Raw genomic sequence first — 25,493 nt, 5'->3', positions numbered from 1 at the left:
TTTTGAGGACCTGAGCAGATCAACTTTCCTGAGACATTCCCCGTTCTTTATTTTCAGATATTGTATGACGGACTCAGGCCTTCTGGTCGTGTTTTGGCTCATTTTGTATCTCATTATTGTTTGGCTGCTAATTAAGGAAAACAAAACAATCAAGGAGTCTGAGGCTTCAAGAGCAAGTTAATTAAAATGAATTTCAAAGAAGTTAATTAGCAGCAAAAATGAGTCTAGTTAAGAAAAGGGTTAGAATGAAAACCTGCAGCCACTGCAACCCTCCAGGATTGGAGTTTGAGACCACTGGACTAAACAAACCTCTTCATAGTTACATCAAAAATGTAAGACAGGTGTGATTAACATTTATTTCTCACTAGCAGTGTTGCCCGGAAGGAAAATAGTCTTTTGTTTTTTTTTTAACTGTTTGCGAAAAATAAATTAAAAAAACACAACTTCAAAAATAAATTAATAAACAATGAAGACTCGCTAATATGCTTGTCTTGCGGCCTTGTATGTATGTTGTCATCCAGTTGATGCTCAGGAACCAGCCAACTCTATTTAATTTCAAAAGCGACAGGGGCACAGTGGTGCTCAAACAGAAAGAATGCTGGCAGCCACCTCCAGTTCGCCCTCTGGTGGTCATTGCGAGTGTCAACTGGATGATAACATGTTTACAAGACCCCAAGATAACCCCCTACCCTACCCAGTAGGGGGTGGGTTAGGGTTGATTTCACCCTACAGTATTTTTAGTCGACCAATGAGAAACATGTGTACCAAGTGTCATGAAAAATCGCTCCAGCCGTTCGGAAGTGATGCTGAAACATACATACATAAACACACACACACATACATTGACTTAATGAAACAGGACAAACTTTAAAAATCAATAGACGTTGGCACTGTATCTGATCGTGTTCAGCTCTGACAGGAGAGCGTTCCCCACGTGGGGAGAAAAGCACATGCCCATGATGTCTCTGGCAATCAGCAGCTACACCCTAAAACACATGGAGCTCTGATCTCTCTCTCTCTCAAAAATGTTCAACGTTACTCCTTAACTATCTGTAGATGATAATGTCTGTTGAACAAACAGGTATCGCTAGCTAAGCGGAGGCAAAGTGGACTCCAACATGCGGTGAGACGTAGACTAACTCGAACAGTGGTTGGCGAGGGAATGAGAAAGGCCCTGCTCCTCTGCTCTCAACCCATAGCCACTCTGGATTTTCATAAATACATCGGTACCACAAGCGAACTATGGTACTTAGCACGATGAGAGAAGTGTTGGATGAAATACAAGCATGTGAGCATCACTGATGCTGGCATGGCTCTTTAAAACTGTACCTTTCAAGCTGTTATAATAAACGTCAAAAATATGATACTTCATTAAAACATTAAAGTGCACAAAGCTTACAAATGGTTGATGAAGAAATGAGACTTATGTTTCATATCTGACCTAACATTAAAGAAATTTGTAAAGGTCACCAGTCATAAGTGACACACTAACTATAGAAAATGCCTTTATTTTCTCTGCTACCCTTATAAAATCTAGCTAGGTATGTAAATGCATAGATTATCATGCTGAAGTGTCAAACAGAAACTTGAAAGACTTTAGGGGTTGCCATGGAAAAGGCTTGGAAAACAAAGCCATTAGAAGTAACAAGGATCCAGTCCTTCTTGGTTTAACATGTTCATCGACTGTGAAGCACAAGATTGATCCATTGACCACATTATTCCAGTTTTTAGGGTGAGTGATTATGGCTTTCCCAAAAAATCTAGTAGGCTACAGAATTTTTACAAGCTCGCTAGCGGTCTGATCAATCGGGGCTAATCAGGTAACATAGCAATTGCATTTCTACCTACAGCAGTACAGTAGTAAGTGTGGCTATTTTCAGCTTGGCCACACTGTTCACAAGTTAGTCCATGTTCAAGGGTGTGAGAAAAAGCATCTCCTTCCAGGAAAACTGTGAATTTGAACAAGTCCAATGAATTTGTCCATTAAACTTCCCTTCATGGGAAACCTGCATGCTGAGCAATATGGTATGAACATCGACTTTGAGGAAATTAACATTGCCCTTGTTTTCTTCAGTTATCACTTGTTACATGTGTGCACATATGGGGCAGCGGAAGGGCTCTAGTGGCTGTAATTCCACCACCACACCAGGGGATGGCGCTGTGCATTACTATCGTTCTTTCTTTCTCCCTCTGCAGATGATTGATGGATAGAACACTTCTGACGTCACGTCTGGTGTCCGTCCACCTGGTACTGCCACTTCCCACCGGGAAAGCCAGAAACTACGCTATCTTTGGCAGTTCTGCTTGAACTAGCGTTTGCAGAAACAATTTCACAATAATTGTGTGTTTTTTTTTTGCTTTTGCTGCATCCAATTATATGGGGTGGCCATTTTGGCACCCTGACTCTTTATTGTTGTCCTCTCTTTCTTTTACCCACCCCATACTTGCAATTTTTTTTAAATTTGGAAACCAATGCAGTAAAAATGCACCCAATTCACTGTGTAAAAACACAAACTTCTAACTCAGCTATTCCAGTTTCCCAAGCTGCAATGCCAACTAGTAACACAAACTATGAAAATCTGTTCACCCCCACCTCTCTTTGTTAATGCAGGTCTAAACGCAAACAGGTCGAGAAAGCATGATCTAATGAGGGAACCAGCATGCAAAAACACAACAGTGTTTGCTCTGTGACACATTCCGTGACACTTCTGTCCTTCTCAGCCTGAAGCCCCTTTTTGAAGTACCGCAAATGACTCATAAGGCAAAGCTTTGAGGTTTATCAAATTCTTGCCAAAAAACAAACTGTTTAAAAATGAATGTATGTTCCTACTCCGTCTCAACTTTCAGCTACAAAGGGCGGATGAAAGAGGATCTACTCCATCCCAAAAAATAGAAATTCATATCTAATATGTTTTTGCATCAACATTCCTTTGATCAGGCAACATAAAAAGAGATTACCAATACACAAAATATACATATATTACGTCAAATGATAATAAGATACACAGAGACCACAAAGTAAGAACAAAATCTCTACCTACCATTTGTGGTATTGCTGGAGACAAAATTTAGAAGATCTAGAAGAGTTTCCTTGTTGGTAAACCTTTTCAGAGACGGCAAAGAAAGCATAAAGCAAGCTGACCCCTTTTTGCCAATCTATATACCAATCATTTGCTGCTGGTTACAAACTCAAATAAAACAAGGGCTGTGTTAATTAAAGACAATCTATGGGGAATCCGAGATTCAGCCTACAAAAACAGGACAGCAATTAGAGCGGTTTTGACAGAAACTCTGAAACTGGCACACAAGAGAACAGCTTCGGCCTCCCCAGGGCTTCTGATGACAACCTCTCCTGGAAAAACGGCAGTAGTGTGTCTCTCCCTCCAGTTTGCATCTGGGCGTCGCTTTCTACTAGATGCTAGGTCATCTGCATGCACTTGACACACTATTGTAGGTGTTGCTGGGTAGGGCTCAGCCTACGCAAGATGGTCTCTTTTAGATTCAGAGACACAGCATGGATTTTGTTCGCCTCTGCTATGCTGATTTCTCTTCTGCACAGTAAGCACTCCTACTAAACTCGGCTTGTGTAGGAGGCTGTGCATTTCTAATGATCAAGATACCAATTACACAGTGTCTGGCGTTTAAAAACTCATCCAACAAGGAAGAGTAGAGGTTCTCTGGAGCCATGACCAAATCACTTGGATAAAAAAAAGGTGAAAATAACTCTTTATTGAGATTTAAAAAAATTATATCCGTACATTGTAATTTGTACAGACAACAAAAAGGTATTCCTTAGCACTAAAATATGATGCTTTACTTTGACTCTTTCAGAAGTTAGATTTTTATCCATCCACTCATCAATTCATTTTCTAAATAAATCATTTCAAACTGGGCCTCAGTGGGCTGGACGCTAACCAAGAAGCACTGGGGCAAGATGGGAGCCAACACTGGTGAAGGTGCCAGTTCATCACACTATGGCAAATGTGATTTCAGTCTACCACTTCTACTGATGTAGAATGCAATAATCAATTAAGGCACAACTCCAACAGATTTCATCGGTGATCAATCAACAGAGCTATGACAACTGTACCAACGAGACATAAATAAAAATCACACCTCTAAGAAACAAAAGATGTTTACAAAAACCTCGCATATTAGCCTGCTAGGTTATTGAAAAGCTTACCGTCAGTTCGGTTACCCTGGTGAGCCACAATGACTTACAAGAAGCCAGAGCTTAATGTGGCAGCAGTCCAAGGAATCAGCACTATAAGGGAGACCACAACAAATAAATCAATCAGAAAGCCCTGTTACTAATTACAGGCATTACATTCTCAGACTCGCTCAATTCAATTCAGGGTTGCACGGGGGGAGCTTATCCTATAGCAGCACAAGTGAGCACAAGGATGAGAAAAAACATGGAGATTCCATCACAGAGAACACACCAACACTCATACTAGAGTTGCCAGTTAATCTCGTACATTTATATTTTGGTGAAATGTAAAGAAAACCAGAATACCCAGAGAGAAGTACAGAGTGTCATGAAAAGAATGAGCAAAATTCTCATAGACAAGGACCAAAAACAAAAACTCTAAATCAGGGCACTGGATCTGTGAGGCAGAACTGCTGGCAATTGTGCCATTCTGTTACATATTGTATTTCCATCCATCCATTATCCAACCCACTATATCCCAACTACAGGGTCACGGGGGTCTGCTGGAGCCAATCCCAACCAACACAGGGCGCAAGGCAAGAAACAAATCCCGGGCAGGGCGCCAGCCCACCGCAGCATATTGTATTTTTCTTTATCTATTTCTGGTTTCCACTGATAGTCTAAATCTTAAATTTGGTTTACTGACAAAAATACTTCACTCTGGTGACTTTTTTTTCACGTGGTTAAAACACATTTGTGCCACTGCTTCTTAAAGGAATATCCCATTCATTTTTTATGTTATTACCCCAATGTGGTTTTTCATGATAACCAAGAATAAATTTTTATCTTTTTTTTTTTATATGTAGAACTACACAAAGAGCCCGTTTCGACAATGTAAGATGAAATGGGCACGAGTTTGTGTCAGCAGTGTATGAAGAACAAATGATAAGTAACGAAGAAGTTGTTTTGTAATGATTGTAGTCTGCTTTACTCATTACTGTACAGGCTTGTTAATTTAGTTCATTTTCCAGGCCTATAGTACAATGATTGGCCCTGAACTCAAAATAAAACTGCTCCATATTATTCTTCCAATGCGCAATATAGACCATAAGTCAACAAGTGCAATTTGTATATTTATTATTATTTGGTTTGTTATTATATTCTATCTTTCTGTCTTTTTGTCTTTTTAACTCTTATTCCTCACATTGAGTCGATTGCACCTTCAATTTCGTTGTTCCTTTGTAAAAGTGACAATGACAATAAAGATCTATCTATCTATCTATCTATCTAATGTTCCAGTACAATATGGAATAGTAATAAGTATAAGCACCACAAACCTGATATAGGTGTATTGAATGAATGCGTAATGGAATCAGAATGCATAATTACGCCTTGAGCTGTAGTCGAAATCGCCTTTCAGGCCTCTAGAGCTTTAATCGAAGTCGCCTTTCTCTTTGAATTTTTGCGGCCATAAATCCGCCGCCTGCAGCGATGTTGGGGTTGGATGTCGGTCTCGTAAGGTTTTTCGGGCAGCTGCGCAGAAGGCGACTGCACATTCGGCTTCGGACGTGCGCAAAAGGCGACTGCGCATTCAGCTTCGGACGGACGTGAGTGATTGAGTAGGCAGGCGAATTATGTATTAAGATGGCTCTAACAAAGCTTTTGATAGAATGGGAATCTATGGACACAAACTCTTCACAATAGCTCTTCATGGAAAAAAATCTCAAGTTACTTGTGTGCATAATCCATGTCAACTCAACCAGTCATACAACCATAATGTGCAAAATAAATGCAAAATTTTGCTAACATATTATTAAATAAATACTTGTAAAAAAATCAGAGTGGTATACGAACAAAAAGAGCTGAAGACAGGACTCATGACCAATAACTAAAGGGGACAGGTGGATCTTCGATTCAAAAGCTTCACCCTGTGTAAATGTGCTGATTTTCTTGAAGTTCTTATTTAACAGTATTTTGCAAGTTGTGAGCATAAGACTGGAAGACTTGACTTGTGGATAACTGTTTGTGACATGAGTTAACTTGAGATTTTTCTCCTTTTTTTCAGTGGATATTTTTCAATATTCTTTGCTGTTGTCCAGAGTTAGTCTCCATAGGCACCCATTCTATTAGAATCTTTGTTAGTTCTGACAGGTGAATTGTGTGACACAAGTAACATTATTTTTTTTATTATTTTTATGGATATTTTTTATTTTTAAAAAGTATGATAATTCCTTTCTACCAGTTATTTTGATTTTGTATAACCAATGCCATCAAGATTACAATTCACTAGTTCACAGTCAGATGCTGGAGTCATTATGGCACACATTCCATTCTGTTTTTCTTTGCCAATTCTGTGTGAAAGTTATCTAATGTCACTGCTAAGTTATGTCATTTTAAATTTCTTTATAGAAAATAATTTGCCCTCCCAGCTAATGACAGGCAATTTGGAGAGAGGAAAAAAAACAAAATACCAGAACCTGTTTGACCTGCACACAACTCCCTGTCATCTCGACTTTAATAAGCTCCTCTTTGCTTCAACTTTACATAAATACAAAATATTCTTTAAATGTGTGCATGACTTTCCAGAAAGGTTCCTCATGTGCAACTCTCCAATGTGCTCTTAACACTTGTGAACTATAAATCTAAAAAGAATACTCTCGGGTCACCATATTTTGCTCTAATGCCCAGGGTTATTTTTTATTTACTACTTAAGTGTCTTGCAAAAATGCACATTTGTATACATTTACACAGTGGAGGGCAAATGTGATAATAATCCTATACGGTAATACTGAGGGGATCAGTCACAATATACACCACTCCACAAAAACAAATGCAAGCAGAGAGATCGTCTGATGGAAAAAAAAATGCTATCTTCCATAACCTATTGGGAAAGGGATGAGCTATATTATCTCAAATGGCACAAAATGAAATTCTCTTATAACATTCTGCTCAAAATTTATTTAGAACCTGGCTAGAACTCATTAATGTAATTTTAACTCTTTGGAAGGCTGAATATTTTTTCCAAAAAAACAGTTTCCTGAAAAGCACACAAAGCAGTGGTTTCACACTGAAATCAACATAAAACATATGTTGCTGTGTGCTGTGGCCGCCAGTTCACCTGGAGTGAGCAGCAGGCTGGCTGCCAGGCCGTCTTCATATGGTAGGGGGTGGTAGCGGCAGTCGTGGTCACACTGCATTTCAATCAGGTTTCTACCTCTTCTCATTGTAAATGGTGGTCTTCCCAGGTGAACGTTGCTGTAGGCACATCAGCTACACAAACCTGTTCAGCACCACGATCTGCTGGGGACCGATCAGCCGATTCTGGGATCTCACATTCATTTTCGACTAGTCGGATCAAAATTGGAGTCCGACAAGTCAGAGTCCAATTCAGCGATAATATGCAAATCGTTCTCCAAGAAGTTTTATGCTTTATACATTCACTTCGATATCTTGCCAGATGTCAATGCCATTTTTGCAGTAGTTTGCTCCTCGCTACTCACATGAGCACAGGGAATCCAACCAAAATCAGTGAAGCTAACTTTCCTTCCAGCAAAGAAAATCCAACTAAAACAGAACAGCGGGTTTTGTCACTGATTACAGTCAATTACCACCGTCAACCCCTCCTGTTGACAAAAGTCGACGTCCGCCTTGAAAGCGTTAAAATAAATATGCCAGGCCTGTATATAAATGTTTTATTTGCAGTTTTATCCTCCATAAAAAAAAAAAAAATATTTTGATGGGGCTGGGCCTCTAGTTATCCTACTCTCTTCATTGTGCATGGGCTGCGTGCCGGGTCTCAATGAGTTTCTTTGAAAAATATCAGTACACTTGCTGCATTTCTTGCAATTGATTCTGTGTGTTTTGTTATTAGATAGATAGATAGATAGATAGATAGATAGATAGATAGATAGATAGATAGATAGATAGATAGATAGATAGATAGATAGATAGATAGATAGATAGATAGATAGATACTTTATTAATCCCAAGGGGAAATTCAATGTTTGTTTGTTTCCTCAATAAATAGAGGAAAAAACTGCAATGGAAGCAGTGCATCATTAACCAAACTTTCACTGCAAGATTGAATTATGGAGTAGGTTAGCCACCAAATCCAATTCAGGATCACAGGGAGATGGAGCTTATTTATGCCTGCAGCACTGGGCCAACTGAGCATCACAAATTAACCTGACCTGCTCGTCTTTGAGAATATCAGAGACCATCCCCACAGACACTGGTAGAAAGTGCAAATGGACAATATTCAGGTTCAAGAGTTAATTGCGGGAAGCTGGATCTGAAAGGCAGTGGTGCTACGCACTGCACTTCTTACTGTGCAAGAAAGATTACATAAAATCGAAATGAAAATATGATTATACCCTCGAAGCTTCGTAAGATCTATAAAAATGCCACTCTGTTAAAATGACACAAATTCTGCATCTCGTAGTTTTGTGAGTCACATTGTACTAATGTGCTTTTTACATGCTGCAAGGCACCTCATCAAAATACTACATAATTTTTGACTGTCATCAAACATTCATTAGTATCCGAGTTGCTGCTGTTCATTTTTAGAAGTCATGTTTATGAGAAAAATTGAGTACACCCCATGAGAACTGTTGACTTTTTCAGCATATTTGAACAATCAAACAATAGATCTCCATGCAAACAGTGCCTACAAATAGAGGTGATATACTTAAACAAATAACACTTAAAATTGACATGGTGTGTTCATTCTCATAATCTAAATCAATACACATGCAGATTTGTGATGTGTAAAAAGTAAGTACATCCCTAAATTTATCTCCACTTCAAATCCATAAAATTAGAATCAGGTGCTCCACATTATAAACTCTTGAGGGAGTATGTAGGGGGACCCCGTCTTATTCAAACCACAGATCGTGAGGGTCTGGTGTTATCTTTGCTATTGACGTATGTAGTGTCATGCCAAGATCAAAAAAAAATTCTCTAAGGCACTCAGAAAGGAGCTGTTGGGTGTCTAAGAGTCTGGCAAAGGGTTTAAAAAGAGCACCCAATTATTTGAAAACCGATCATTCCATTGTCCGAAATATAATCTATGAGTACAAGTGGCATAGATTTCAAATTACTGCTAATTTGTCCAGGACTGGCCGGACCATCAATTGCTGCCCAAGAGTTGACTGTCTGATACTAAAAGAATTCTCCAAGAATGCCAATATTTAATTGTGGGATCTGCAGGTAACACTTGCGACAGTTGGTGTCAAAGTGCATGCTTCTACAATTATATAGAAACTGCACAAATCTGACCTGCATGTGAGGTATGCCAGGAAAAATCCTTAATTATGCAAAATGAACAGTGCAAGACACTGAACATCTAGGCAAAGACCAGACCTTCTTGGAATAACATGCTCTGGACAGATGAGTTAAAGATAGCGCTGTTTGGCCACAGTAACAGTAGACATGTCTGGCACAAACTGAAGACGGCATTTCAGGAGAAGAATCTCATATCAACTGTGAAGCACGGTTGTGGGAACATAATGGTTTGGTGTTGCTTTAGTGCCTCAGGGTCTAGGCAACTTAAAGTCATTGAGATTATTGTGAATACTGCATCATATCAATGTGTGCTTAAGTAGAATCTGAGACCATCTGTTCAAAAATTGAGACTGAACTGGAATTACTGAACAGAAGTATGCTACCAAATCTAACAAGGAATAATGCAAAAAGAAGAAATGGAGGGTTATGGACTGGCCTAGTCAAAGCTCTGATTTGAGTCCTACTGAAATGTTGTGAGGAGATTTGAAATAGGAAGTCCATGCAAGAAAACCAGCAAACATCATGCAAAATTCCTTCAGTTGCATGAAGGAGTGGTCAAAAATGTCATCAAGTTGATGTCAGGAGACTGGTGGGCAGTTATGTCATTTCTGATAAAGGAGGCGATTCCTGCTTTTAAAGCCTAGGGGGTACTTACTTTTCCCCGGCAGACCAATTCATCTTTTGATCTTCACCTTAAATACATGATTGAAGACACATTTGTCCTTGGGTTTTCATTCAAGTAGTTATCTGTTGGCACAGTTTGCATGAAGATCTGTTTGCCTTTTCAAATGTGTTGAAAAGCCATGAAATGCATTTACTTTTTCACATTACTGTATATACATTTCAGATTGGCACACAGATCTATAGACCTATTCTGTGATTTATTACTCCCTAGGCAGTCATACTGGAATTTGATTGTTTGTTAAACTGTAAGGTGGCGTATTGACTCAAAATTAAACTGACATTTATGATTTTGGGTATTGTGCCCTATTGCTTTGTGTCCTACCTTACAAAGACAGGCTCAAACCCCTACAAACACAAATTACATTAAACTGAATGAACTGGAAAGAGATCGCTGAGGTAGACATTTAAGAAAGATCGTTTAACGGACTAAAGATTTGCTAAACGAAGCTGTCATTACCGTTAAAAAGCACGACAAGAAGAGAGAGACAGAACGGCCTTCTCCTCAAGAAAGGATGCCGAGGACAGGTGATGTCATGCAGCCAGCTGCGGACACGGTGATGCGCCGGAAGCTTTCGTTCTCGACTCGTATCCTCGTTTACACACCTGCAAACTTTTCAAACAGATGTGTGCTGCGCCTCCGCCCAAGACCGTCGGCTCTTTCTCTGTCCCCGGTTTACAGCTGGCGGTTACACATCTGTCTGACTCATCTGTCCCGCTGCATGCCTCTTTCTCCTTCGGGTGTACCTCTTTCATTCAATGATGCGCCGGTCAGCGGGCATGTGTTTACATCTGAGGCCTCGCCGCCTGAGTATCGCTCCGTTATCTGTCTGTCTGTCTGGCGCAATAGTTGCCCAACCAATTGCCTCCCACACCCGGGTTTGTGCCGTTTGCCGTTATTTGATGTAACGAGGATGGCGGCCTGTTGCGCTGTCCCCTTGCACTCAAAGGCCGGACATTCTCACAGTTTGTTTTGGCCGAGAAACGCTTCCTGCAAATTCATACTCACCTGCTTTTTTTTGTCGCTGCTTCGCACGCCCCGTTCTCGGAGACGACTCTTCCGCGTCTTCAAATAGGGTTATCTTAGACGTTGCCTATTTGTTCCAAATCTATGCACGTTACTGTTTTCTGTTGTTAAAATTATTATTTCCCCCTTCTTTTTCTTTTTTCTTTTTTTTGTCAGGATTTCAACCGCCCCCCTCCCGTCTACCTCACTAGCCGCCGCCGTCAAAACCAGCTTCCGATTCCCCAAACCACACCCCTTTTCCACCCACAACAAGACCTCTCGCCCAATCGCACGCGTCTTCTGTTCCTGATTGACGTACAGTGGACCAATTCCGTGACACCTAGACTACATGTCCTCGTGCTCCAAGTTTTTTTCTTGAACTTTTTTTTTTTCTATTAAAAATGGCTTGCCAATCGGAGAAGCGGTTAGACCGCTCTGTCCAATGGATTTCTTGTTAGTTAAACTTTAGCCAATGGAGCGAGAGAGGAGGGCGCTAAGGGCATTAACTTTTCGCGGAAATTATTTCTTTGATCAACCGTGGCTGCGATTTAGATAAAACAGAATTATTTCAATCTTCTAAGGCCATGTTTTGTTTGTCGTTTTGATTTTAACAGTGTCCTTAATCCTTTGATCATTTTTTGTGCGTAGATTCTCTGATTATATATGAATATACATATGACTATACATATACTAGAAAGAAAAGGAAAACAAAGCATTTTTGTGCAACTAAATATATAGGACTTCTTTCAACGCAGAGACCATTTTAATATTAAATGTTACTGTACTAAACAGAGGTATTCCATTCACATTGATATTAGCTACACAAGATCAACTGGATTTGTTAAAGACAGACAACGTCAATGTCAGAGGTCTCCAGCTCTGTCTGTGGAGAGCTACTGCGGTTGCAGGTTTTCATTCTAACCCCTTTCTTAATTAGTGACCAATATATGTTGCTAATTAGCTTCTTTCGCCTTCATTTTAATGGGCTTGATTTTAAGATTCAGTCCTCTGAATTGCTTCAATATTTCCATGTTGTCACAGTAAGCGCTCAAGGAACAGAGTTGGAGACCTCTGATTTATGCAATCCTCCACGTATATTCAACAGAGAAACCAAAGATTTATAAATTGATGCCCCCACAGAGAACGAGGGCGAGAATTTACTTTACTACTGGCCGGGATGCAATAAGACAAGATGTGCTTTGGAAACAGGTAGGAAACGGCAGATGTCTTGTTATCCCTAATAATGTCCTTCTATCTTCTTTGAATTGTGGATTTTACTTGAGATTGAAAAATCAAAAATAAAATGAATGTATCGGCTCCAACTGCCATGTCTTGAGGATATTCAAACTAGTAACTCTTCTAGCATCTTTGGGGGCTTCCATTGTGGTTTGCTCCATTAGTACTATTTTGGTCTGTAATAATCTGTTTAGTTTTTAAAAGATCTCGCAGCTTTTTTTTTCCAGAAATTGTCCATTTCCCATTCTTATGTGTATAATCTTGGACTTGTTTCTTGTAGAACTTTTGTATTCCACATTAGCATCTCCAAATCTCACAATGGCATTTGTTAATAGAGGCTGCACATATTTTGTTGCTTTGTCATGATTGTCTTTTTGTTTTAATTTGAACTGTTCCATGTTTTGAATCGCCTCTCTGTTTGTCTTTTTCTCTGTAATATATGGAGTGGTGTCGCGTAGCTTTCTGCCCATTAACAGTTCAGCTGCAGATTTGCCACATTCAAGAGCAGAAGTCCCATAGCTCAGTAGGACCAAACAAGGGTCTGAATTACTATCATTGAATTTGTCAATAAGCTGTTTTAAAATTTGAACTGCTTTCTCTCTTGACCACCTCTTCTTAATAGTGGTAATGGTGTAATACAATCACTACAAACCGCAAAATTCAAATTACGCCCTTTCTTCAGTCCCGATACCAGGACTCCTACACCAGGCAACATCAGTTAGTGGTGGAAGGCAACTTCAATTAAACATTCCCATTGCCAAAAGCTATAACCCAACATTATACACAACTGTATGAAACCCAACATGAAAGAAATAAAAATTAACAGTCTAATTGTAGGTGCAGCACCACAGAGCATCCTGGGTCATAAGTGCTATCCGTCGTTACATCATTGTGAACTACATACAGCATAATATGATGGAAATCACAATGTTCTGCAAACTGCTGAAAGTCTTTGCCGCTAAAGCATGAACCGGTGCCACTAACTACAATGTCTGGAATTGCATGTCTAGCGATGATGGATTTATTGTGATTTATGACACAGTTAGCTTAAGGGTTTCATAGAAGTGACATTTTTGGTTAGTTTGAAGAACAGCACATAATCTGCACTGTTAAGTTAAAGCAGATCTGTGCCAACCTAATGCCAGAGTTCTGATGGCAGTTCATAAATTAGCACTGGCTCTTTCTGATGATCTTAAGGCGTGTTGCACCTTTTTCTACCAATGCCTTTAAATCTTTTATTTATACCAAGCCAGTACATCAGATCCCTAACTAACTCTTCCTTTACATTTTTCTAATCCGAGATACCCTTCATTAATTTTGTTCAGGACCTCTTGCTACATGGAATTGAGGAATAAGAATTCTGTTTTCTCTAAGCAATAAACAGTTATCTCTCCATTATAATAAAAAAATCTTTGGAAGAGAGATGAGATGTGACTTTCTCTGAGAGACACTTTCACGTTTCACGTTAAAGAGATTTAACCACGCCCAAGGCCGGAAATAAAAGACAAAGAGTAGATGACAAAGTAGAACGTCGATAAAAAGAATTCAAAAACGTTGGTGCAATACACATGCAGAGCAAGTTAGAGATAATGGAAGTACTAAAATTTGAAAGTCTCAAAAAACTGATAGTAAAGATCGCATTAGCGCAAACAAACGGAAATTATTACTCGGTGAAATAACGGAACAGTGAAAAGAGATCGAATATATTGTTTGGATTTAAACTTTAAGTTGGAGACTTGTAGATCGTCTAATTCGTGTTGCCATCAGGGAAAAGTAGTGTTTCTTCCCTATGAAGAGGCGTATCAGCGAGAATTAAAACATTTGTTGTTTGGTGAAAGTGAAATCCCACGAGAGAAAATTTCAAGCCCCGTGAGACAAGACTTTATGCAAAGAGATTTGGAAAAGTCTCTCCCACATCTAAAACATTTACAACTACGCACATGGTTCAATCATTTCTCATTTGTGTAAATGTTATTGTCAGACACAGTTCATGTAGAGAGAAGAAAACGATATTCACTCACAGGCACTTATAAGTTGCATTGTCACGATGTAATTCCAAACACAGAATCAAAATTCTATGCGATATTGATGAAAAGGTAAAAGCAAAAAGAGATTGAATATATGGACATAGGTGATATGACAGAAGTATGTACATTACATTACATTGTGAATTTCCCCTTGGGATTAATAAAGTATCTATCTATCTATCTATCTATCTATCTATCTATCTATCTATCTATCTATCTATCTATCTATCTATCTATCTATCTATCTGATATTGTTCGCCTTTAAACTTTAAGTTGGAGACTTGTAGATCGTCTAAATCGTGTTGCCATCCCAATGAAGAGGTATATCTATGAGAATTAAAAGTTCTGTTGTTTGGTGAAAGTTAAATCCACATACGTGAGCGGCAGAGACGCGAAGTTGCTGGCGCATAGCGCAGGTAGAGGGGTTGGCGAGCAAAGCCCCCTAGTATTTTACACAAGTATAATTTACATAACTCAGTTTAACACTCCAAAGCAACAGAGAGAGGTGAAGAGGACAGTGCAGACGATGTGGACTGGGTGGAGAAAAGTGGTGGGAGTGTTTTGTGATAGAAGAGTACCTGCAAGAGTGAAAGGGATGGTCTATAAAGTTGTAGTGAGACCAGCCATGTTGAATGGTTTGGAGACAGTGGCATGGATTAACAGACAGGAGGCAGAGCTGGATGTGGCAGAGTTGAAAGATGCTACGATTTTTGGTTGGAGTACTGCAGGTAGCCAGGATTAGGAAAAACTATATTAGAGGGGCAACACATGGTGACCAAGTAAGAGATGGTTTGGGCACATGCAGAGGAGATATGAGGGGTACATCAGGAAAGGACCATTGAGGATGGAACCACCAAGCAAAAGGAGAAGAGGAAGGCCAAAGAGGGGGTTTATTGATGTGGTGAGGGAGGACATGAAGGCAGTTAGTGTGGTAGAAAATGATGTGAAAGACAGGGATAGATGGAGACGGATGACCTGATATGGCGACTCCTAAATGAGAGCAGTCAAAAGAAGAAGAACTTATGATCTTACTTGGTAAAATATAGTTCAGGCCATCCATTTTGAAAATGTGCAATGACCTTTTAACTTTCTCATATGCACAGTATAGAGAAAGTATAGGAATCGTGAATTTGAGAATTTGATGAACCTTGACTTTATAGACCTACCCGAGTCCGAAAATACCAGTTTTGAAATTATGTCTGTCTGTGTGTCTGTGAGTAAACACGATAACTCAAAAACGCTTTGACCTCGGTCGATGAGATTTTGTATACCTGCTTTATATCAAAAATAAGGAATCCTATCAACTTTTGGGTCACTTCCGGTGACTAGAAGTGGTACTTTACCTGAACACATTTCAGATTTTTTCAGGTAAACTATGGCTATAAATAAAGATATGCGATTCAAATTTTGTGTGGATATTAGAAATGACAAAAATCAACGGATTGTTGTTTGATTCTAATAAAATGTTAAAAAAATAAAATAAATGATGAAAAATAAGTAGATATGAAATTTGAGAAATTGTGCAATGGTAAGTGGTACTTTAACTGAATACTTTCACAAATTTTCAAGTAAACTACTGTATGGTTATAATTACAGATAGATGATTCAAATTTCGTGCAGATATTTATAATGATAAAAAGCAAACAGATATGAAATTTGAGAAAAATTACTCAACTGGAAGTAGTATTTTATTTAAACAACCAAACAATTTAATTTAAAGTTTGTATAGATATTTACAATGACGAGAAAAAAATAGATATGAAATTTGAGAAAAACGGAGCAACCAGAAGTGGTACGTTAATTAAATACCTACCTGATTTTTTTTGTATCATGGAAATATAAATGTGTACACGATATTAAAAACTGTATTCAATATAACGCATATTCTTTCAATAACCATTGTTAATTTTATTTTAATTTATACATCATCAGTTTAACAATAATGTGTAAACTGAACATGCCATGTAAATATAAAGATGTAATGGGAACAATAAGCGGCTACGTCCCCATTGTGTTCCTGGTAATACATTTAATTTTATTATTATTTTTTTTTTTATTTATGCCATTATTATCATAATTAAATGTAGCTAAATGCAGTTCTACCTATAGCAATTTATGGCAACAAATATTATATAATACTAACACTTTTTCTGTATTTTTAGGTGACTATAACTCTTTTTACTTTGCACGTCACCTCGGTAATACATATGTAATCATGAAAAATTCCACCATGGTTTACAACCTCCCTAAGTGTGAAAATATCATTTTAATATAAAGTTTTATTATAAATAAAGATAAATGATTGTGTATTGATATTAATTATGATGAGAAACAAAGACATATGATATTTGAGAAATATTATGCAACTGGAAGTGGTTTCTGATTACCTTTTCCTCTATCTCAGTATACGAGAAAGTCGAGGGGAGCGCACTCCCAATTTTTTTTTTTAAATATTGGATCTTTAACTGTCTCCTCGGCTACCTGGTTTGCATTACAATCCGACACTGGAAGTGGTGCAGTGATCACACTTACAGGCGCATTTACTTCTTCTTTAGTGAAATTCGAATGATGTGGTGAAAAATAAATGGCTGCCTGAGATAGTGTATCTGATAACAGTATGTACTTTCCAGGTGTATACTTTAAGGAAAAATTGTACCTTTGGAGTTTCATCATTAAGCACTGGATCTTAGGAGACATCTCATTAAGGTTCTTCTTGATGACTGCTACAAGTGGCTTGTGGTGCTTTGTGAACGTGAGTAAGCCACAGTTATAGCTGAGGAAATTTTCACAATCAAAGACCAATCCGAGACATTCAGTAACAATCTGTACGTGATGACATTCAGATTGTGTCAAAGTTCTTAATGCATATGCCATTAGCTTCCAGTTTTCACCATCAGCTTGAAGAAGTACAGCACCAATGCCATCATTAGACATATCTGTGAATATATATATATTTTTTGATTCATCAGAATATACCAGGACAGACTTCACATTTAGAGGGGTTTTCAGTTTTCCCCACTCTTTTTCATGTTTGCCCAACCACTAACATACACTTGTATGTTGCAATTGCTCTCACATAACCTGACATCCTTCACGATAAATTTAGTATACACTTGCCCATTAAATGAATAATTTCCAGCTTGCGCAATAAACCCTTTTGGTCAGATGGTTTGGGTATGTCTAAGATGGCTTTCACTTTGGACATGTCTGTTTCGGGTTAAACAGTCACCAGGAAAAGGGATCTCTTTTACTCCAGATTGACACATCCTGTTCCACTGAATGCTTTGTGAAACTTTAATCTTTCATTGTGCTCTTGTGATGTATCACCTACACTGACACAAACAACTTCAACAACGTCTTCTATGGGTTCTATAGCAGGATGAAAAATTTCAGAAGCTGATATGATGCCGAAGAGTAACCTTAAAAAGCAGCATCTGCCAAAAGATGTGTTGAGTTTACAGTATTTTGCACTCTCTTCTTGTAATTTTTAAGGAAATCTAATTTGCTGAAGTATGTTGCACCAGCAATCTCATCTGTAATTTTTTTTTTTGGTATCAGATATTGCTCTCTTCTTATATTTACATTCAGGTCCTTTGAATCTACACATATTCTCAGCTCACCTTTTTTACTTTCTCGTATATGAAGTACCGGGAAAATATCATAATCGTCCAAAAATTCAACCTCGAGATTTTTATGAATCTCGATGTTTTGGACCTCCCTTAATCCAAAAATACAATTTTTGGAATTATGTCTCTGTGTGTGTATGTGTGTGTGTAAACACAATAACCGGAGTACACTTTCACTTAGGTCAAACAAATTTAGCATACAACTATTAAGTACAAAACATAGATTTTTATCAACTCTTGGCTATTTTCATTAACTGGAAGTGGTATTTTACCTTTTATTCATGCAGCTGCAGAGTCCAACTTATTCAACATTACTTTTATAATAATTGTTCAATATATTATTAATTTGATTTGTTGTTGATGGTTCTATAATGTACATAATATCTTCTTATATAATACGCTACTGTGGCTGTCTGTTTGTCTGTCCAGGATTTTAAATCACCTGTAGCTCACAAACTGTTTGACCTATTGACCTATTGAATTTGGTACACACATACTATGTGACATCTACTTATCCTTCTGATTCTGATTCTCTCCACTTCCAGGGTGATGACTGACCTCCAAGGTTATTCCTCTTTTTATTTTTATTTTATTTTATTGTAGAATCAACTCCCAGCAGCGGCCAGCAGGGCGGTATTGCGGCGCATGTGTATGGGCGCCGATCTCATCCCTTACCACCTTCGCCGTCACTTCCCCTACCCCTTCATATCTTAAATCATTCTTGAGGCAGATTGAAGACTTAAGTACCAGTTTAAGTGAAAATTTAAAGAAAACGTCCTAAGTATTTGCAACACAAACACTGACATAATCAGTTTTAACATGAAAAGATGCTGATGAAAGAAGAGAAGCAGCGGGCCGCTAGGGTGAAGAAAAGAAGAGCTGCTCAGGAAGCAGCAAGCACATCAACCTCTAAACAAATGAATGCTAAACGTACAGAGAAAGAGGATGAAAACTAGGAATGATCAAGTCAAGTGTATTCACGGCACGGCATCGTGCAGTCTGCCGTTACTGGTAAAAATATAATCATTGTCTTGCAGTTTACTCATCAAATATCCATCCCCATATCTGAGTATACGAGAAAATCTAGGGGAGACTACTCTCGATTTTTCCTTTTAACAACTGTCACTGAGTTCATCGAGTTAGTGGGATTTTCGACCTATTTAATCACTTTGAGTTCTGTCACCCTGTTAAACTCTCTCACGAGTTGACCTCATAATGCTGGAACTCTTCTAGGAGCATGAATTACTGCTTGAGCATCCAATGAATCTTATAGGTAAATGGTAACATAACAAATCCAGAGAATACGTCATGGAATTTATTTTGCTAGTGAATCAGGAAATTCACAAACTGTAGCACTTGCTAAACTGGGCCACTGATCCAATATGCTCTTTTAACAAGTTGTAAGTTCTCACAGGCCTCATCACCATAGTAGGGAGTCAACCTCCAAAATCTGAGATTATATACCTTACCTTTCTCCTTTTCTCTCCACTCTGTACACCTCAGACTATAAATATAACACCAAGTCATGAAACTTGCAGAACTTCTTGGATGATTCTGTACTTATGGGGTGTATTTATAAAGGGGATGAGACCGAGAAGAGGAGTGTGGTAGAGAACTTTCCTTCTTGGTGCAAAGAGTATTGTCTGCATCTTAACATTGGCACAACCAAGGAACTGCTTATCAACCTTTGCCACACCAGATAGCCTGTATGTCCGGTCACTTTACAAAGAGTGGATGTAGAGGTGGTCCACACTGTCATTAGACAGGTCAAACTGGTCACAGAACACAAAAGAACTATGTAAAAAAGGGCAGAGCTGGTTCTTTTTCCTTAGGAGACTGTGTTCCTTTAATGTCGGAAGTGACATCCTTCATGTCTTCTAGAACTCAATGACAGCCAGTGCAATTTTACAAGCTTTGGTGTGTTGGGCCGGTAACATCACTACAAGAGAAGACCACTGAATCAACAAGCTAATTAAAAGGGCAGGCTCAGTTATGGGATGCACTCTGGACCCCCTGGAGGTCGTAGCAAAGGAGCGAATTAAAACAAAACTGAGTGCCGTTATGAAGAATGCTGCACAACCCCTCTGTGACACACCAACACTGAGGACTAATGAAGTACTCAGCAGAAGTGTGTAGCAGTGCTACTATTAGTTAGAACTGCATCTCCCAGCAGTCCCTGCAGGGGCTGTTGGGGTCAAAGGTGGTCACAGGAGTTTAAAAGGAGGGCAGGTGGCCAAGGGGAAAAAAAAAAGTGTTTTTTGTTGTTGTATTTTGTGTTCCGTTTACCTGTCAGACTGCCTTCTGTTGATTACGCCGTAATTAGTTTTGTGTCCTGGATTGTATTCGTTGTTGGGGTCTGGATTGTCTGTCTACCTGTGTGTTGAGGACTGATTGTGGATTCATTGGCTTCCCCACAAGAAAAGGAGCGCTCCTGAACCATCCATCCATCTTCACCCATACAGTGGCTACGGGTACGACTGTTTGTCATTCCCTTTCAGCGTGCAGATCTCTGGACTCAGTATCGTCATCTTTCATTTCATCCAGTGTTGTTTCCATGGACTTTGCTGTGTGGAGTTGTTTGTGTTTATATGTTTAATGTAATGTCACCGTAGGGGTACAGGGGTGGTATTATTGTTTTCATTTATATTATTTAATTTCATTATATTCTTAATTGTCATTAGTTCCCAGTGTGCTTTATTTTGTCTCTGGTTTTGAGTGTATGCGGGTCGGGCCAAGGCTGGGCGCGTCCCTGGGATCTTCTCTACAAAAATAAATAAATCACCGTCATATTGACGGTGTGAATGTTAGCGGCACCGGACCGCTACAAGTGTGTCAAAAACGAGACCTGAGGCTCCTTTATACCAACAGCCAGACGTCTGCCCGATACCTCACTGGGACTAGCAAGTCAGAGGTTTTGCTTCTTTTTAATTTTCTTCTTCATTCAAACCATAGTGTGTATGTGTATAAATATTTACTTATTTATTATTATTTTTTAATTTATTTATTTTATTTAATTATTTACTTATCTATCTATTTAAATACAGGTGCTGGTCATAAAATTAGATTATCATGACAAAGTTGATTTATTTCAGTAATTCCATTCAAAAAGTGAAACTTGTATATTAGATTCATTCATTGCACACAGACTGATGTATTTCAGATGTTTATTTCTTTTAATGTTGATGATTATAACTGACAACTAATGAAAGTCCCAAATTCAGTATCTCGGAAAATTAGAATATCAATTAAGACCAATGCAAAAAAAGGATTTTTAGAAATGTTGGCCAACTGAAAGGTATGAACATGAAAAGTATGAGCATGTACAGCACTCAGTATTTAGTTGGGGCTCCTTTGGCCTGGATTACTGCAGCAATGCGGCGTGGCATGGAGTCGATCAGTCTGTGGCACTGCTCAGGTGTTATGAGAGCCCATGTTGCTCTGATAGTGGCCTTCAGCTCTTCTGAATTGTTGGGTCTGGCGTATTGCATCTTCCTCTTCACAATACCCCATAGATTTTCTATGGGGTTAAGGTCAGGCGAGTTTGCTGGCCAATCAAGAACAGGGATACCATGGTCCTTAAAACAGGTACTGGTAGCTTTGGCACTGTGTGCAGGTGCCAGGTCCTGTTGGAAAATGAAATCTGCATCTCCATAAAGTTCGTCAGCAGCAGGAAGCATGAAGTGATCTAAAACTTCCTGGTAGACGGCTGCGTTGACCTTGGACCTCAGAAAACACAATGGACCAACACCAGCAGATGACATGGCACCCCAAACCATCACTGACTGTGGAAACTTTACACTGGACCTCAAGCAACGTGGATTCTGTGCCTCTCCTCTCTTCCTCCAGACTCTGGGACCTTGATTTCCAAAGGAAATGCAAAATTTTATTTCATCAGAGAACATAACTTTGGACCACTCAGCAGCAGTCCAAAGGCGAGACGCTTCTGACGCTGTCTCTTGTTCAAGAGTGGCTGACACAAGGAATGCGACAGCTGAAACCCATGTCTTGCATACGTCTGTGTGTGGTGGTTCTTGAAGCACTGACTCCAGCTGCAGTCCACTCTTTGTGAATCTCCCCCACATTTTTGAATGGGTTTTGTTTCACAATCCTCTCCAGGGTGCGGTTATCCCTGTTGCTTGTACACTTTTTTCTACCACATCTTGTCCTTCCCTTCGCCTCTCTATTAATGTGCTTGGACACAGAGCTCTGTGAACAGCCAGCCTCTTTAGCAATGACCTTTTGTGTCTTGTCCTCCTTGTACGAGGTGTCAATGGTCGTCTTTTGGACAACTGTCAAGTCAGCAGTCTTCCCCATGATTGTGTAGCCTACAGAACTCGACTGAGAGATCATTTAAAGGCTTTTGCAGGTGTTTTGAGTTAATTAGCTGATTAGAGTGTGGCACCAGGTGTCTTCAATATTGAACCTTTTCACAATATTCTAATTTTCCGAGATACTGAATTTGGGACTTTCATTAGTTGTCAGTTATAATCATCAACATTAAAAGAAATAAACATTTGAAATACATCAGTCTGTGTGTAATGAATGAATCTAATATACAAGTTTCACTTTTTGAATGGAATTACTGAAATAAATCAACTTTGTCATGATATTCTAATTTTATGACCAGCACCTGTACTTATTTATTTAAAGAGCTTCTGTTAAAAAACAATTTTCCCCGTGAGGACAAATAAACTTCTATCTACCCGTGATTATAACTGTTTTAGCTGGCATACCCCTAATGCTTCAGTATTCTACAGATGATATGACCTCAGTGGCTTTTCTTTCATTGCTTTATGTCTCTTACACTCATCGAGTTAATCACTGCTCCAGCATCCAGTTTAGCAGGAATCAGTGTACTATGTTACTATCCATTTGCACAGTTCACAATTTTGCACTGTTGCAGAGGCATTCTCTTCTCGTTGCATACTGTCATGTAAAACCATGCCTACAAATAATGTTTCGTTTAAATCAACATCTTCAATGCAACGCATATTGTGCTGCTACATTTGAGCTTTATTAGAAAAAGAAAAATACTTTGGCAAAATATTTTTTTTCCCTTTGCATTTTGTGCGCTGTTTACATACACTGGACCTTGTCGTGTTCCTGCGTTGTTTGGCACAGCGTTTGGATAGAAAGGTGCAGTCTTCAGCTTGATCTGGAGCATTTGTAAACGCTTTTCTTTTGGATTTTGCGGATATTGCATTTAACCCTTAACTACTCGCACCATTTCTCATCTCATAAATCAGGGGTGTCGAACTCTGGGCCTGGAGGGCCACAGTGGCTGCAGCTTTTCATTCTAACCCTTTTCCTAATCAGCTGGCAGTTTTCACTGATAATTAACTCCTTTTCCCTTCATTTTAATATCCCTGTTTTTAAGGATTCAGTCCTCTGAGTTGATTTGTTTCTTCATTAAATGTCAGCCAAACAGAAATGAGATGTGAAACAAGCCAACAGATGAAACTGGGATTTCAAACTCTAACCAATCTCCTAATGAGAAGCCAATTATTCTTGTTGTTAATTAAACCTGTTATTTAATTCCATGGCTTGTTGCTGCTCACATTCTGCTACAGCAGACATTTCCAAAACTGTCGATTTTCCTGTTTTTACTAAAAACACCGTCAAAATGTTTTGGTGACTTAAGAGATCAGCCTTACCGAGACCTTCACCTTTCTTTATTTCTCCCCCAGACACCCTGTTGGGGGTCCCGCTCCGGAGGTGCACCCCTATGAAAAGGAAGTTTTTCTACTTTTTTAATTGAGAGACGCAACTGTCCCCTCCGACTACACATGGAGCTCGATTCACTCCTGAAAGAGACTTCTGTTTGAAGTGTCTGAGTAACGTTTCTGTCTCTAAAATCTCCTGTGTATCTGTGCAACTCTGTGACCCAAGTCTGATAGCATATGTGGATTTCACTTTCACCAAACAACAAATCTTTTAATTCTTGCAGAAAAGGCCTCTTCATTGGGAGGAAACACTACTTTTCCCTGATGGCAACACAAATTAGACAATCTACAAGTTTCTGACTTAAAGTTTAAATCCAAACAATATATTCAATCTCTTTTTGCTGTTCCGTTATTTCACCGAGTAATAATTTCTGTTTGTTTGCGCTAATGCAATCTTTTCTATCAGTTTTTTGAGACTTTCGACTTAAAAGTTTAAATCCGAACAATATCTACATACAGTACTTCTGTCATATCACCTATGTCCATATATTCGATCTCTTTTCGCTTTTACCTTTTTGTCAATATCGCATTGAGTTTTGATTCTGTGTTTAGAATTCCACCGTGACAACACAAGGTATAACTGCTCGTGAGTGAATATCGTTTCTTTCTCTCTACACGAACTGTCTGACAATATGCATTCACACAAATGAGAAATGACTGAACCGTGTGCGTGGCTGTAAATGTTTTAGATGTGGGCAGGACTTTTAAAATTTCTTTGCATAAAGTGTTGTCTCACAGGACTTGAAATTTTCTCTCTTGGGATTTCACTTTCACCAAACAACAAATCTTTTAATTCTCATGGATACGACTCTTCATTGGGAAGAAACACTACTTTTCCCTGATGGCAACATGAATTAGACGATCTACAAGTCTCCGACTTAAAGTTTAAATCGGAAAAATATATTTGATCTGTTTTCGCTGTTCCATTATTTCACCGAGCAATTATTTCCATTTGTTTGCGCTAATGCAATCTTTACTATCAGTTTTTTGAGACGTTCAAATTTATGTACTTCCATCATGTCTAACCTGCTCTGCATGTGTATTGTGCCAACATATTTGAATTCTTTACGAAGTTCTACTTTGTCATCTACTCTTTGTCTTTTATTTCCGGCTCTGGGTGTGGTTAAATCTCTTGGCATAAAGTGTCGTCTCGCGGGACGTGAAAGTGTCTCTCTGAGAAAGTCACGTCACGTCTCTCTTCCCAAGATTTTTTTATTATAATTGACAGATATTGTGTCATGTCATGTGACAGCTTGTTTTGTGTCTCATTATTGTTTAAGGAAAAAGAGACAACTAAGGGGCCTGAGTCAAGTTAATTAAAACTAAGGCAAAAAAAGTTAATTAGCAACAAAAACTGGTCACTAACGAAGAAAACGGTTAGAATGAAACCTGCACGTCACCCGTGTCATAAATACTCGACTGTGTATTTTATGCACCAGTGTTAAAATGGCTATTTATATGCAGGATGTGAGGTTGTAATATAAAACATTGCAATAATTTTAAATTGTACATGTTTTAATGTTATTGAATACCATATTGCTGACTAGTATGAGACAGTCTAAGACTGACTGTAAATAAACCTGATCCACTTCTTCAGTGCTCATTCCTCACTGGTCACACTTTCCTCTACTGCAGGATTTTCATTTCAATGGCTGAACGTTCTTTGCAGAGAAAGTCATTGCAAGATGAACATCTCATCGTTGTCATTGGCATACATACGTAAGGCGGTGTACCAAATGCACCATATGGAACTTGCGACTG

At 38.8% G+C, this 25,493-nt stretch overlaps 1 protein-coding gene across 5 annotated transcripts in view; it reads right to left on the bottom strand.

Annotated features, from left to right (window-relative positions):
* The window catches only part of LOC114662950 (myocardin-related transcription factor A-like), a 147,584-nt gene extending 136,219 nt beyond the window's left edge, over positions 1-11,365 (bottom strand). For 2 of the 5 annotated variants that reach the window (XM_028816694.2, XM_028816695.2), the window contains exon 1: positions 11,124-11,365. The gene's annotated coding sequence lies outside the window, so the exon portion shown is untranslated. Of the gene's footprint in view, positions 1-3,041; positions 3,289-11,123 lie in introns of those variants that run through there. The other 3 variants (XM_051934420.1, XM_051934419.1, XM_051934421.1) reach the window with 3 other exon arrangements.
* Positions 11,366-25,493: the final 14,128 nt, after the last annotated feature.

This window comes from Erpetoichthys calabaricus, chromosome 12, assembly GCF_900747795.2.
Source record: "Erpetoichthys calabaricus chromosome 12, fErpCal1.3, whole genome shotgun sequence".
Taxonomy (NCBI): Eukaryota; Metazoa; Chordata; class Cladistia; order Polypteriformes; family Polypteridae; genus Erpetoichthys; species Erpetoichthys calabaricus.
Note: the sequence above shows the minus strand (reverse complement) of the source record. Positions and strands in the feature narration are given on the sequence as shown.